Source organism: Fringilla coelebs, assembly GCF_963513975.1.
Source record: "Fringilla coelebs genome assembly, chromosome: 22".
In the NCBI taxonomy this organism is placed as follows: domain Eukaryota; kingdom Metazoa; phylum Chordata; class Aves; order Passeriformes; family Fringillidae; genus Fringilla; species Fringilla coelebs.
Genome location: NC_140048.1, coordinates 10119846 through 10133069, shown reverse-complemented (window position 1 = coordinate 10133069; position 13224 = coordinate 10119846). Strand labels below are relative to the sequence as shown.

The 13224-nt window shown below is 48.5% G+C and overlaps 1 protein-coding gene across 1 annotated transcript in view; it reads left to right on the top strand.

Annotated features, from left to right (window-relative positions):
• CASZ1 (castor zinc finger 1) overlaps positions 1 to 13224 on the top strand; it is a 196927-nt gene that overhangs the window by 27113 nt on the left and 156590 nt on the right. Inside the window, exon 2 of the mRNA XM_084220092.1 lies at positions 7723 to 7866. The gene's annotated coding sequence lies outside the window, so the exon portion shown is untranslated. The remainder of the gene's footprint in view (positions 1 to 7722; positions 7867 to 13224) is intronic.

Sequence of the window (13224 nt, the reverse complement as noted above, 5' to 3'; positions counted from 1 at the left end):
AATCATCCCACTGTTTGTGTGGCACACTGAAGTCAAACCAGCCAAAGAAACTTCTGGCTTCTCACCTGGCTCTGGCCAGTTCTGGTTTTGAGGATGATCCTTGAATTTTGTTCCAGTGGACTTTCTGTGCCCATTCAGTTTTTCCAGGTTGTACCATATGTCACACAATGCTCTGCCCAGGAGTTGGCTTGGTAAGGTTTGTCCTCTGCTCACTTCCCTGCCTGTATTCCACAAGAGTGTTTGAAATCCTGTAACCTGAAAGGCCATCAGCACGCTTTCAGCAGCTGGCAGTGGGGAATAATGGATGTTATCCCTTTGAAGAGAATCACAGTTAAGAGCACTCTTCTGTTTCCCAGTGGTAGCAGGAGAGTTCTGGAGCAGACACACAGGAGCTGGGTGGCTGTGAAATCCCTTCTCTGTGCTTTGTTCCTGGATTGTTTTCTGTCAGTCAGTGCTCCTGAGGAATTCTCTGTTTTCTTTTCTAAGACTGAGAAGAATGCAGCCAGGGTCCCTCTCCAGCCACCCACAAGACAAACATCCCCCTCCCAAATGCTCTTCTCTGTCTGGACACGGGGTCCTGTGTGGCACAGTCCTCATACTCCACTACTGAAGAGAAATGTGGGGGGACCCCCCCCTTGTCCCCTCACCATCCCCTGCCTGCCACCACCACTGGCTGCTCTCCTGCAGGTCAGATCAAGCACCTAAAGCACGATCTCTGCTTTTAGGATATTTTCTGGAGCTGCAAGGGTGCCCTTTTTCACCCATGCCTGCAGATTCCCGGTTATCCGGTCACGCAGTTCTGCCGATGCACTCTGAGTGTGCTGCTGGGCAGCGCTGCCTCTGCCAGAGCTGCCCTGGAGGAGCACAGGTACTCGGGGTCTGCTTGGAACACCTTGTGCACTCGTCGGTGTGTCTGTGTGAGCCGTGAGATAAACCAGCTGTACCCAGGTGTGAACATTCCCCCTTGCTTGTGGCAGGCTGTGGTGCTGGTGAGCGGGACCCCCGTTCTGAGTGCTGAATGCACACTTGTGTGTATGTGTTTCACTTCCTTGCAGATCCTTGCTGATTTCACAAGACATCCACCAAACTTTGGCTTCACCTGGGCAAATGCAAAAGGTGGTGGTTTCCATGGCTCCGCAGCCTCACTCGGGCGGCACACCCTTTTTGTGTAAGCTGGCTCCCTGGAGTCGATTGTTTTTTGGCAAACAGCTTCATAAACTCCTCCAACAATTAAACTGGAAAGAAAAAAATAACCAAACCAAACACAACAAAACCCATGCATTATGGCGTGAGACAGGTTGAAGCAATTCCCCCACCAGCTCTATCCCCACCAGCTCTGTCCCCTCAAGCCCCTGGAGCCAGGCAGGGGAGCAGCCCCAGCTGCACTTGTTGGACTTCGTTTGGGAGGTGCCTGGGCTGCCCCAACTCACCAAGCTGCAGTGAGCTAACAAACATGAAGGAAAAGGTCATGTTATTCACTTTTATTTTTTTCAAAGCTGCAAACATCCCTCTCTCTGGGAGGGAAGGCTGCACAGATGCCAGCTCAGATTAATTTAAATATTTACCAATCCCTTTTTTTTTTTTAATTGTGTGTTTGTGTTCTGTTTGTGTCCCATAAAATACCTGGTGTTTTGGGCGTACCCCGTTTGCAGGGTGCATGAGATCACACTGAAAAAATGCAGTGAAAAACATTTTCATGCCACGACACATCAAATAGGATTTTGAATTAAGATTAAGATTTTTTCCCTCTCTTTTTATCTCTGAAGTTTGGGTGAAAGGGTCTTCTTTTTCTGTTTCTTTTTAAAATTCTTTCCCTTAACTGGGAAGAAAAAATGTCACGGAAATCCTTTAAAAGTTACTTTTGCTTTATCTCATCATGTCAAACATCAAAGACAGTTGTTGGTGCTGGTCAGAGCCCCCATTATTGTGTGTTTCTGTGCTGTTTGCTGCATGGTGGTGTGTTTCAGCAGGTAGGCAGTGAGCAGAGAAGAAATCCAGAGTCTGGAAGCCAGAGCCAGCTCTGAACTCCTGAGTGTGCGACGGCAGCTCCGCTCCTTTCCCTGCCTGTTGTTCCTGTCTGTCAGACTTGCTTTGAGTGTTGTCTTTGCTGTTTGTGCAGCCCTGGCACAGGAGTCTCGTCTTGTTCATAGTGCTAGGCTTCTGCTGTAACACTCGCAGGTGAGTTTCCCACTGAGCTTTTCAGGGCAGTGACCCTTTGGTGGGTGTCCCAGCACCGCTGGCACAGATGATTGTGGGCCACCCAAGGGCTGAGCATGACCCAGGACTCAGTCTGGGCACTGCCATGTTGTCCTCTTTGGTATGGGATTCTCTGTATGCTTTTTGGCCATAGAGACTGAATGCTCCCCTGGGAGGGAAGTTTTCTTTGTGGATTCAAGTAATGAAAGCACTACCGGCGTTCCCCCACCTCCTTTTAATTGCTTTCCATGCCCATTGGGTCATAATCTGATCCCGTCTACATCTGGGAAAGTACAGAGCTGTTCTGTGGAAAAATGGAGCATCTCCAAACAGAATAGTACTGCTGGGATCAGGATCCAGCCACCTCCTCTCTAGTGAGCCAGGCTGGGCTTGGCCCAAACCACGAGTTTTCTGTAGGGGCTTTTGGTTTTACTGCACCTGTAAAGGATCCCAGCTCAAGCGTCCCCACTATGAGCAACAGGTCTAGAACCTCTGGGTCATGAGAGACTTGGGGGCGAGGGGGCAGAGGCAGTGACACCCCTGCAAGCTCACGGACCACTGGGAAGTTGCCCCACAAGCCAGGTGTCAGTGCTGGGACGCTGAGCACAGCTGCTTTGTTAAAAGCCTCAAGGCCGTCACTGGGGCAGGGGAGGATATTTGTATGTGTATTTATGTGTAAGGGGGATTGGCACTGCTGGAATGTGAATCCTGTATTCCTGCTCTGCTGTGCAGAAGAGAAAAAAGAAGGGGAAGAATCAGGGTGGATGTGTAGGCAGGGCAACGGTTGGCTTGCCTGAGCCATTAGCCAGAATTTGAAATTGGACCTGTTACTTTTGAGGAATGTAGGGCAGTGGAGGAGAGATGCTGTGTGAATGTCAGCTCTTGCCTCAGTGTCCTAGGAAAATGTCATAGCACAGGATGGCAAGGAGCAGTACTTACCCCACAGCTTCAACTCCACCACTGCACTCTTTGATCACTTTTTACTTTGCTATTCCTTCTGCTTCTTGCTGTAATTGTTACAAAATCTCTGTGCTTTGGGAGGGGTCCAGGACTCCAGGGCCCAATTGCATCTGCCCTGATTCAGAAAGTGGGTCATGCTGCTTGGTCTGGGAAGAAGATACTCATCTTGCTTAGCATGATATTTATTAGGAGATAGAGAAGGGAATGCAACCACGCTGTTGCCTAGAAAATTGCTCTGGGGGGATAACAAAGGACTTGTGAGGGCAGAGCATGTAAAGTTCTTGTGCATCCAGTGCCTGCTGAAGCCTTGCCGTGTTCCCTGTGCCGATATTGCCTGCTTCCCTCACACTGGGACGTGGTGAGGATGGCAGGACAACGGTGGAACTGGGGGTGAGGAAGGGATTCGTAGCTGCTCATTCAGCAGCTGCCAGGCAGCGATGGGCTCTTTACATTTCTTGGAGTAGAGACTGGTGAGAGTAGAGAGAAGGGAAGACAGTATTTAGTTTCTTCATAAAGACATGCTGTTTCACCGTCAACCTAAACTGGCTGGAGTTTGCTGCTAGGCGAGCAACCAGCACCCTCTCCAAATACTTGGCAAGGTATGACATAGTGCCCTGTAAAGGCAAAAACTCTCCTGCAAAAAGCAAGTAGAAAGCCCTGATCGAAAGCCCAGAGTAATTTACTCTGTGCTGTATCTATCTTTAATTAAGCAACAAAGAGAAGGAAACTCAGTACACAAAGCAGATGATGATGGGTCCAGCTTTGTTGCAGCAGGGTCTCACAGCAGGGACTGCCTGACTTGGGGCAGGGAGGGTGGAGGGGTAGAGGGGAGGTAGGAAAGCACAGCTGATCCTGCCAGGCTGGCTGGGCCTGTGCTGCTGCTTGCTGTGAAATCACCCTCAGGATTATCCAAAGGAAGAATTGGCAGCTCGAGTAACTTGGAGGGCCGGATCCTCAACTCATTTAATTTGGCATGACTTCACTAAAGCCACCGAAACTGTACTGATTTTATACCAGCTGAGCATCTGGTGCAGAATCTGCTGAAAGAATAACACAAAGAGGGCACAAAACAGAGGTTACGTAGAGCCCACTTACAAGCCTGGGGACTCTTGGGCTGTACTGAGTGGAGGGTGGGTCAGCACATCATTTCCACATGTCTTGGACAGCTTGGAAGGGCTCTGAATTCTTGTGGCTGTGGCAAATGCCAAGAGACCGCTCCCTCGGCAGGGAGGTGGACTCACCTCTTTGCCTGTACTTTGGAGCTTGTGTTGTCAGGAACTGGTGAGAGTGTCACCCTGCCAGTGTTTCCTGCTCACTGACACCTGTTGACCTGGCTTGTCATGGACCCTAGGCTCATTCTCATGGCTGCTCTAAACCTGGCACACCTTTTCCTGTACATTCAAAATCACTTGTATCCCTTGCAGCATGTAATGCCACTGACAAAGGCTGACCAGCAGCTGTGGCTTCAGCCTCACACCACTGCCACCACAAGTTCTCATTTTGCCAAGCCTGAGATGATGGGAGGAAAGTTCTTGCTTCAGCAAAGCACGGGAGCCAGTGTCCACGTCCCAGATCATGCTCCATTGGGCAGTGTTAAGCACGTGTGTGCAGAAATTGTTGGTTCCTGGTGTGGTAGGGCAATTGTTTTCCCAGCTCTGCACCTTGTTCTTAGGTGGAGGTGTTATGGGATGTACACAAGAAGGTATGCTGTCACATGTTTTTGGAGGTTGTTTGCTGAAACACTGGGCTCTTGGGACCTGTTGGGATGCACAGAATTCCCTCCACGCACTCACATCCGGGGTGGATCTGGACAGAGTTTTAGCAACTCCCACTGAAGCAGCTCAGGGCCGGAAGTGAAGAAGGGATAAAATATCCAGCTGAAACTCCTGTAGGATGTAATTACCTAAGCTGGAAGCTGGCCAGGACAGCAGGCATTGTGTATCATCTTCTGGTGGTATCAGACGCACCCAGCATTGCAGGAAAGGTGGTCAGGACAAGGAGTGATGCTCGTGCGAGGATAGAACCGCTCCCGGGAGGCTGCCTCTGTGGGCATTCAGCATAACAGCTTTGGAGTCACTTGGTGTTTGTTTCCATGGCTGTTCTGTGCAGGTGCCATGGTGCCTATAAAATGCTCTTGGGAAGCTACAGCCCATGGATGGGTAGCCTTATCCTGACCCCCATTCAAATGCTCCTACTTTTTGATTTAAAAGAGGAAAGAACCTTGAACAAAAAAATCAAAAAACAAAACAAAAAACCCCACCACAACAACAAACAAAACAAACCAAACAAAAAATTAAAACAAAACAAAAAAAAACCACCACCACAATAAAAAAACAAAAAACCCCCCAAAAAACCTGAAAAAAACCACACACGCACAAAAAAAAAGGAAATTGACTTCCCAAAAATTACACTAAGCTAACATTGGAGGCCTGGCACAAATCCATCACAGCCAGGAAACTCAGCATTAACCAGTGCACTCCCATGGCTGCTAGGAAGGGCTGTATTCCAGCAGGACAGGCCGAAGCTTTCAGACTCGGGGACTTGGGGATGGAAGTCCTTAACGTGTCTCTGAAGGTGTTTTCATGCACCTCCATGCATGCCAAAGACTGCCCCCCCCCTGCAACCCAGCATTAGATGCAGGCACAGCTTTATTCTTTGGGGAGAGGGTTAACAGCAGGCTCCTGATGCTCAGATGTGACAAGTGACACCAGTACCTGACTAGGGCTCCTTCCCCAGGACTTTTCCCCATGGGCTCTGTGTTGGTGGAGCAGGGGTAGAGCAATGCATCAGGAACCTGCAGGCTGCTGCTGAGGACGCTGGCTAATTTACACCCTAGCCCAGGTTACAAGTGAGGACAAAGTTGACTCTTCATTCTCACTTGTGCATGACGCAGCATCCCATAAATCAGTGTGACTGACAGCCTTAGCTCAGCTGAGGTAGAAGGGAAGGGAGGAGAACGGGGTCAGGGCAGGGGGCAGCTCTGGGGCTGTGTGAGCAGCTGGCCCCGAGCAGGTCACAGGAAGAGCCTCCCAGCAGAAATTGCAGCTGGAGTGGCGAGTCAGAGGCAGCCTGAGCTGGCAGAGTGAGATGGAAGGAGACTGGCAAAATACCTGCTGCCTGCTGCTCACCTTGGGCTGATGCTATCAGTGCTGAATGTTTGCAACAGCTCTTTTCACTCATCAGTTTTGGAAAAGCATCGAACAGGCTCCTGTACCTACAGCTGTGGGGGCTGGCACTGAGAGTGTGTCAAAGGGCCAGCCAAGCCTCTGCTGTCCCCAGTTGTCCTGGGTTGCCACCGTGCCTTTGCCATGAATTTTCACAGCTTTGGGGTACTGCAGACAGTAGACCTCATGACAGAGCATTGATAGTATCTCATTTCAGAGGCTGGGGGAGGTCGGGATGTGTTAAGGCTGAAAATATTTACAGGTTTTGAAGTTGAAACACAAACAGGAAAAGCCCTTTAAAAAGTGAGTGTAGTGGATATTCAAAACAGGAATTGCCATGGAAACGCCACAATATTTGCTTAAATTGACACAAAGGTTGCTGGTTGCAGGGTTCTGACTTCTTTGGCTCCATTTTCTTTGGCCAGACACCTATCACAAGTTGATCTCAACAGCCCTCTTTTGTTTTGCTTTTATTATTGTCTGATGGAAATTTAAAAAAAAAACAAAACACCAACAACAGAACCCTCCAGTCTACAAATATCACCTCATAGAAGAGCGTGAAGCTTCTGAGCTTCTGACAAAGGTTGGAGCTAAGACATTTTATAATTTTGGAAGTAAGGTAAAAGTTCTTTTATTTTAATCTGTGCGTTTGTTCATTTCCTTCAATGCAGGAGTAGAAGGGAATTGTCTTAACTGTCTAGGGAGAGCAAGGAGAGGGGTGAAACCTGTTGCAGAGATAGCAGTATAACAGTGAAGGAGCAGAGGGCTTTTGCAGTCCAGCTGTTAAACCAAAATTTGAGAGATTTAGCTCTAGTTCCCAGTTCTGCCTCAGCTTTACCAAGTGAGCTTTGACAAGTCCCTTAATTACTGTGGGCCTCACTAAACTGCAAATAATAATTCTCCTTTGTCTCATCTGGTTGTATGTGTAACATTTTTGGGCATGAGATTTGATGTGGGGGTGGACAAGGAGTTCTGTGCTTCTGGATTCCCCCCAAAGGAGGGATGGCAGCAAAGGCTCATGTGGGCAGGAATACTTAACTGGCTACAGTTAGTGCTTTGCTGTAAGTGGCTTAGTACTAGAGGCTGCTTCTGCTACTGACTGACCTGGTTTTTTTTCTGGGGAAAGTTGGAGTGTGCAGCCCGCCGAATAGTCTGTATGGCTTGTACCTTGGCTTTTGAGTTGCTAGTACCACACGTGGCAGACAAGGAGATGGAGATATGCAGTGTGTTCAGGAGGGCATGAAATGCCTTGTCTTGCTGGCCTGTTGTGTTGTGACCAAGGGCTCAGGTCTGTGGGTGGCTGCAGCATTTGAGGCTGGCGTCACTGCTTGTGCTTGTGATTCACCTGAGCTTTGGTACTGCTCAGGAGGGAATATTAATTTCCTTTTGAAACTCTCCTCAGGGAAAAGAGACTTCACCAAGTGAAGGAAGGCCATCTAATTCACACTGTCTTCATCTGAGACCATCTCCAAAACAAAGAACCTGACTTCTGTCCTGGCTTTGTACACTGGAATGGACCTTGGAGCCTGTGACTTCTCAATGCAAGGTACTAGCTTTTGTTCTGTGATCAAACTGCTCTGAAGTAGGACTGGAGTGAGTGATTTTGGTTCTCCAGAGTTTTCACTCCAGTTTGTGGGAAATCTCTCGCCTATGAAGTTTGAAAGAGCAGTGGGAAGTCAGTGGCTTAGGTGGTAAATGCATGGTGGGGTGTTGGTTTGGGCTGGCTTACAAGTAGGACTGGGTTTACCCCTGCCATCACTGCCCACCTCTGTACAGACACCCAACTGACACAGCAGGGTGCTGGTTTGAGCAGTTCTTTCTCTTTCTCTTCACCTCCTCTTCCTAATGAGCTGCTGTGCAGTGTTAGCAGTTGGCCAAGTAGTACGCATGGGAGTCCCCTGGGTAAGTGTTGTGTGGGACAACTTCTGATTGACTTGTTTCACAGAAGGAGCTGGAGGATGTCTGTGGTCACGGTGGGTAACTCCGAGCAGTTGTGAGGGGGTGGGACTCTGTTCCTAAAAGTCGTTTTACTTTCTTCTCTGCTTGGCTGCCATTACAGCTTCTCTGCAAAGAAAGGTATGACACAACAGTGGGATAATATATTTCTTCTCAGTGGGCTGGGGATTTGGGAGGTGCCTGGTGGCACTTCCATACTGCTGCAGGTAGAAGGGGCTGAGGATCCTCACTGTGTCTGGCCTTTGTGTGACAACACATGTGCTCTGTAGGGCACAGAGGTATTGTCAGGGGCTATCTCCGTACTTTGCTGACATCATTAAATGCTGATGATGCCTGAATGAATGAAGATCAGCACCTGAAGTGCCTGAGGGGATCCTGTATCATCATCTTCCTCTATTTTTTGCCACCATGTCATGAACGATACCTGTGCAGTGCAGTGTGTGCAAAGCTGTTGTGAGTCATGGGTGCAGCTGAGACCTCAGGCTGGAAGGGTCTAGGTAGAGGGACTGTATTGGTTTAGCAAGAGGGGAGATGACAACAGTCACAGGACTCAGATGTTGGTCTGGGCCTCCAGCAGTCTGTCTCCATTGCTGGCTGTGTATGGCACAGAGGAATTTACTCATGTTCTGAGTGCCCTAGCCCTGCCTGAAAGAGCAACAGCCATGATACTCTAAGGCTCAGTAGTCTTAGTAAAGAGCCTACAGACCTGAGTGCTTTCAGTAAGTCTGCCAGAAAGGAGTGTGCTTCAGGATGGGATAGGGGTGAGCTGTGCCTTCCCACACCTTCCTAGAAACACCTCCAGGGTCTGGCATGCTTTATTTGGAAAGCCTGGTTTTGAACTGTTAATGTAGCGAACTCTGGCCTTTATCCCTGTGTGAGCTGCTCTGGTGCTTGTGTCCCCTTTTAGAGCAACGCCTTCCCAGGCCTCCAGAGGCAAGAGAGCTTCCTAAATAGGAGCTCTGCCTGAGGGAATAAGGTAAAGGAACATGAAGAGCCTTGAGGTTTTACCAAATAAGACACAAATTCTCAGGTTTGACTGCAGCAGGTGAATTTTCCACCAAACATCCTTATGTGCCTCTCCAGAGAGGTCCAGCATCCAGGAGGGGAAACTGTGCTGAGGAAGCTGCCTCATAGGTTCTAGGCGATTTTTTCATCACCAAGGAGCTTTCACTCTGATCCCTGTCACAGGTTTCTGCTTGTGTAGCTCCTGATATTGAAAACCCTGTGTTGTGCATCTGATCTGGACCTGCGATGAGCAGAGAACCTCTGAGACAATAAAGTAAGAGGAGGAGACTGATATGTCAGGAATTCTTTAAATGCTGAAGTGATCCTTGTGGTTCAGGCTCTTGTAAATCAGTTATCCTTTTCCACATTTGTCTCCTCCCAGTACCTACTGGGTGCGTTGCTCAGTGTTCTTCAGGGGCTGCTTCCTGAGGGATAGCAGCTCATTAGTGACAATAGAAATATTTCCCTGGACTCCAGCAGTTTTCTGAGGTTCCCGTAGTTCTACAAACATCACTGCAGTGAAGGAGATGCATTTAGCCTTTCAGGCATGTGGCTTTGTGATCTCTCATGCTCTGGACTAGAAATCCCTGTGTTCCAATCTTCTGCCCTAGAGCAAGTTGTATGGCTTCTACTTTCAAAACAAGCTCAATTTACTTTGGGCTGCAGAGGCTGTTTGCACGTTCTCCAGAGCCCATCCCTAGGCTGTGATTGCTTTTTCACTGTTTATAAGCACAAGCTGACTGTTTAGTCCTAGAGCTATAAGGGTTGGAGGGAGTTTTCTTGTTCAGTTAATGAAGGTAGACTTTTATGTGTGTGGGGGCGGGGGGGGGGGGTGTGTGAGCTGGAAAAAAGTGCAGGAAGGGATTAGAAATATCTGCTCTGTCTCTGTTTGAATTTGCAAAATATCCACACACCCCCCCCCCCCCCCATTTAAATCCTAAAGTAAAGCTAAATTTTTTTGTTAGCTTGGACTGATGGAGTTATTTTTGCTAGGATCTTTGGGATTACTGCATGGGCACAGCTGCAAAGGGGATGAGATGGGAACACTGCCTTCCACAGAAGTGCAGCAGGGCCAGCCCAACCAGCCCTGATGGCTCAGATCCTGAGCTGGGCTGGGGAATATGAAACAGCCTTGCAAAATCATTGTGGAAATTTACCCACCTGTGTATGAAATCGACCTGCCTACCTTTGCCAGGAGGAGTTTAACTTGCCCATTAAAATACACATCTATTTATGTATTACATGTTCTGTGAGAGAAATTTTTCCCAGGCAGTTACAAAACTCTGTCTAGACTGCAAAGTGTGGCATCTGGTGGTAACATGCCATATACGTATATCTGAATACAGTATCTCCTGTATCACCTTGCTTGAGAGTTAATAGCACATATCTGGATTAGAGCGAGGCCTTTCCGTTTGCAGCAGGCTATCCTTGGATAAACGCTTGGCCTGGTTCCTGCCAGCACTGGTCTCAATGGGGCTCTGCCCTGCTTGCTTCCATCCGGGTACAGCCAGGCAGGCATTTCCATGCTGCTTGTCCTGACCTGTGGCCCCACAGTTCAGGTAGGCTGGAGGCAGCGGTTCCCAGGCAGAGCTCTTCCAGCAGGGCTGAGTAGAGAGGAGGGAAGATGCTAAAAGCCTGTCTGGGTAAGAACAGGGTTGTCACATCCATCTGCTCAGGCCCTGACGAGCAGCTGATCCATATTGTTAACATATTGCCTGCCATATGGGCTAGCTCAGCTCTTCAGGAACGCTTGGGAGACCTGACCTCTAGTGTGACAAGATGTGAGCATGAAGGACGGGTTGACAACAGCCCTTGGGTCTTGGAGTGTGAAACCATGTTTCAGCCACTTCCGCTGCCTTCCCCTGCACTTACTCCGGCGCTGCCTCTGCCTGCCACACTCCGTCTCTTCTGTCTCTCTGAGGATGTTTTCCCTCTCTCCCCTGTTTTCTGCATCCCTGGTCTGTGCTAGATCAATGACCTTCACTCATAACCAGACTGGACAGTTCTGACTCCCTCCCCCGGGCCTTCGATCAGATGTTTAGTTGGAAAGCTGAATGGGGGAAAGTCAAAGGAGGGGAAAGAGGATCATGTGCTTGGCAGGCCTTATAGCTGTCCTCACCATATCTGGTCTGGGAGTGGGACTGAAGATTTATCCACTGAGGTCCTCAGCACCTCCTGCTCGCTTGGATAACAGCGGGCGCTCATGTAACCTTTTGATGGAGGGTGAAGTCCACCGATGGGGTCTAAGCAGGTTGAAAGGTCTTGGATGTTCAGGAAAGGGCCTTGGTGCCAGAGTTCAATGGAGAACATTTAAAAGGCTCTTGAGAGACATGGAATGAGTCAGCTTAAAATAAAGGTAAGGGCAGCCCAAAGCCCTTCCAGAAGCCCAGCAGTGCCCAGCAGCTGGTGATTTTGATTCCCTCCACTCATGAGAGGGAATAGTCGTTCAAGGGACAGAAGCTGAAGAGGTGTTCTGGCAGTGAGGAAGTTGGCTGAACAGGATCCCTCCCAGTGCTGAAGGAGGCCTGACTACAGAGCCTGTGGTGCACTTAGGTGCAAGCACACACGTGTGGATATGTGGAGCAGCTTAGCTCTAAAGAAGCCCAGGGGCTTCAGTGGAGGCTGGCAGTTGCCTGGGTGACTGTCACACTGGAGACCAGCCTGCCCCAAAAACTCAGATGGATAAAGGGATGTTCAGTACAGGAGGAGACAGGACTGAGCCAGGCCTTCATGCGTTCAGAGCTCGCTTTCCCTGTCACCTTCAGTCATTTTTTGGAATTTGTGATGTCCTCAGTCTCCTGGAACTGCTGCTTATGAAGTTGGCTATCTCCTTCCCAAGGCTTCTGTCTTCATGGTTGAGATTTATAGAGGTTAAATCCTGGTCTAGGGAAGCAAGCACCAGTTTTACTGTAAACTTCAGTAGCATTGTGATTTCAGCCTTGGCTCCTCAGGAGGGGATTAGGATGTTTCCCAATATTTTTTAACCCATCAACTCTGTCAGACCTGCAGGCATGACTCATTCATATTTTAGTGTCCCCACATAAGGGTTGCCTTAATTTTCCATGTCTGTCCTGTGAAAATCATTATCCTCCAAAAAGCTGAGATTTTGCCCTGCTCTTCATAAAGGTTTTAGAGCAGTTTAGATGCTTTCATTTCTCTCCTTTCCCATATACCTGCAATTGCACTGATCTTTAATAGTGTTTATTTGTAGAGGGAAGCCCACTGAAATATTGCAAAACAAAACAAGTAATGAGTCGTGGTTTATTTACTCAAGCTTAACTGATGTAACAAACCTGATTTTGTTAATAATGACTCAGAAGCAGAGTTGGGAGGGGAAGCCAGAACTTCTGATTCCTTTAACCATCCAACAGTATTTCTTCCTGTCCTTAGATCCAACACCAGTTTTCTGAGGTGGGATACAGGCAGTAGTTCTGTGGCACCCTGATGAAAAAGCTGGCTGAAAAAATAATAATTGTGCTTTGAGAGTTTGCAGGGTTCCATTAACACTCAGGAGCACATTCAGCTCTGGTAGGCACTGCATATACACCGTCTTTCTGTCTGTCCGTCAGGCAGCTCTCCAGCCAGCAGGGACGCTGACCTGCAGAGTTCCTCAAGGAAAACCAGTTGGAAAACACTTGGAGCAATCAGTGCTAAGTATGCACATGAGTGTTCGAGGGAAATGCATGTTCAAAATGCAGACCATAGAAATCTGTTGATAAAACTTAAAAATTTTAAAAATGAACAAATAGTGTAAAGTGAATGGTAGCAATTCTCTGATGTCTTCTGCTGGGGGCTCATTCCAGAGCTGGTGCTCAGCCCATGGGCAGTGCTGGAGGTGAGGCTTATCTCACTACTTGAGGTGAATATGGAAAGGCTGTTTTAGCATATTGCCTCTGACAAATTATGTGGTAATGCTGAGACTCTTTTTTCTATTACTGAAGTT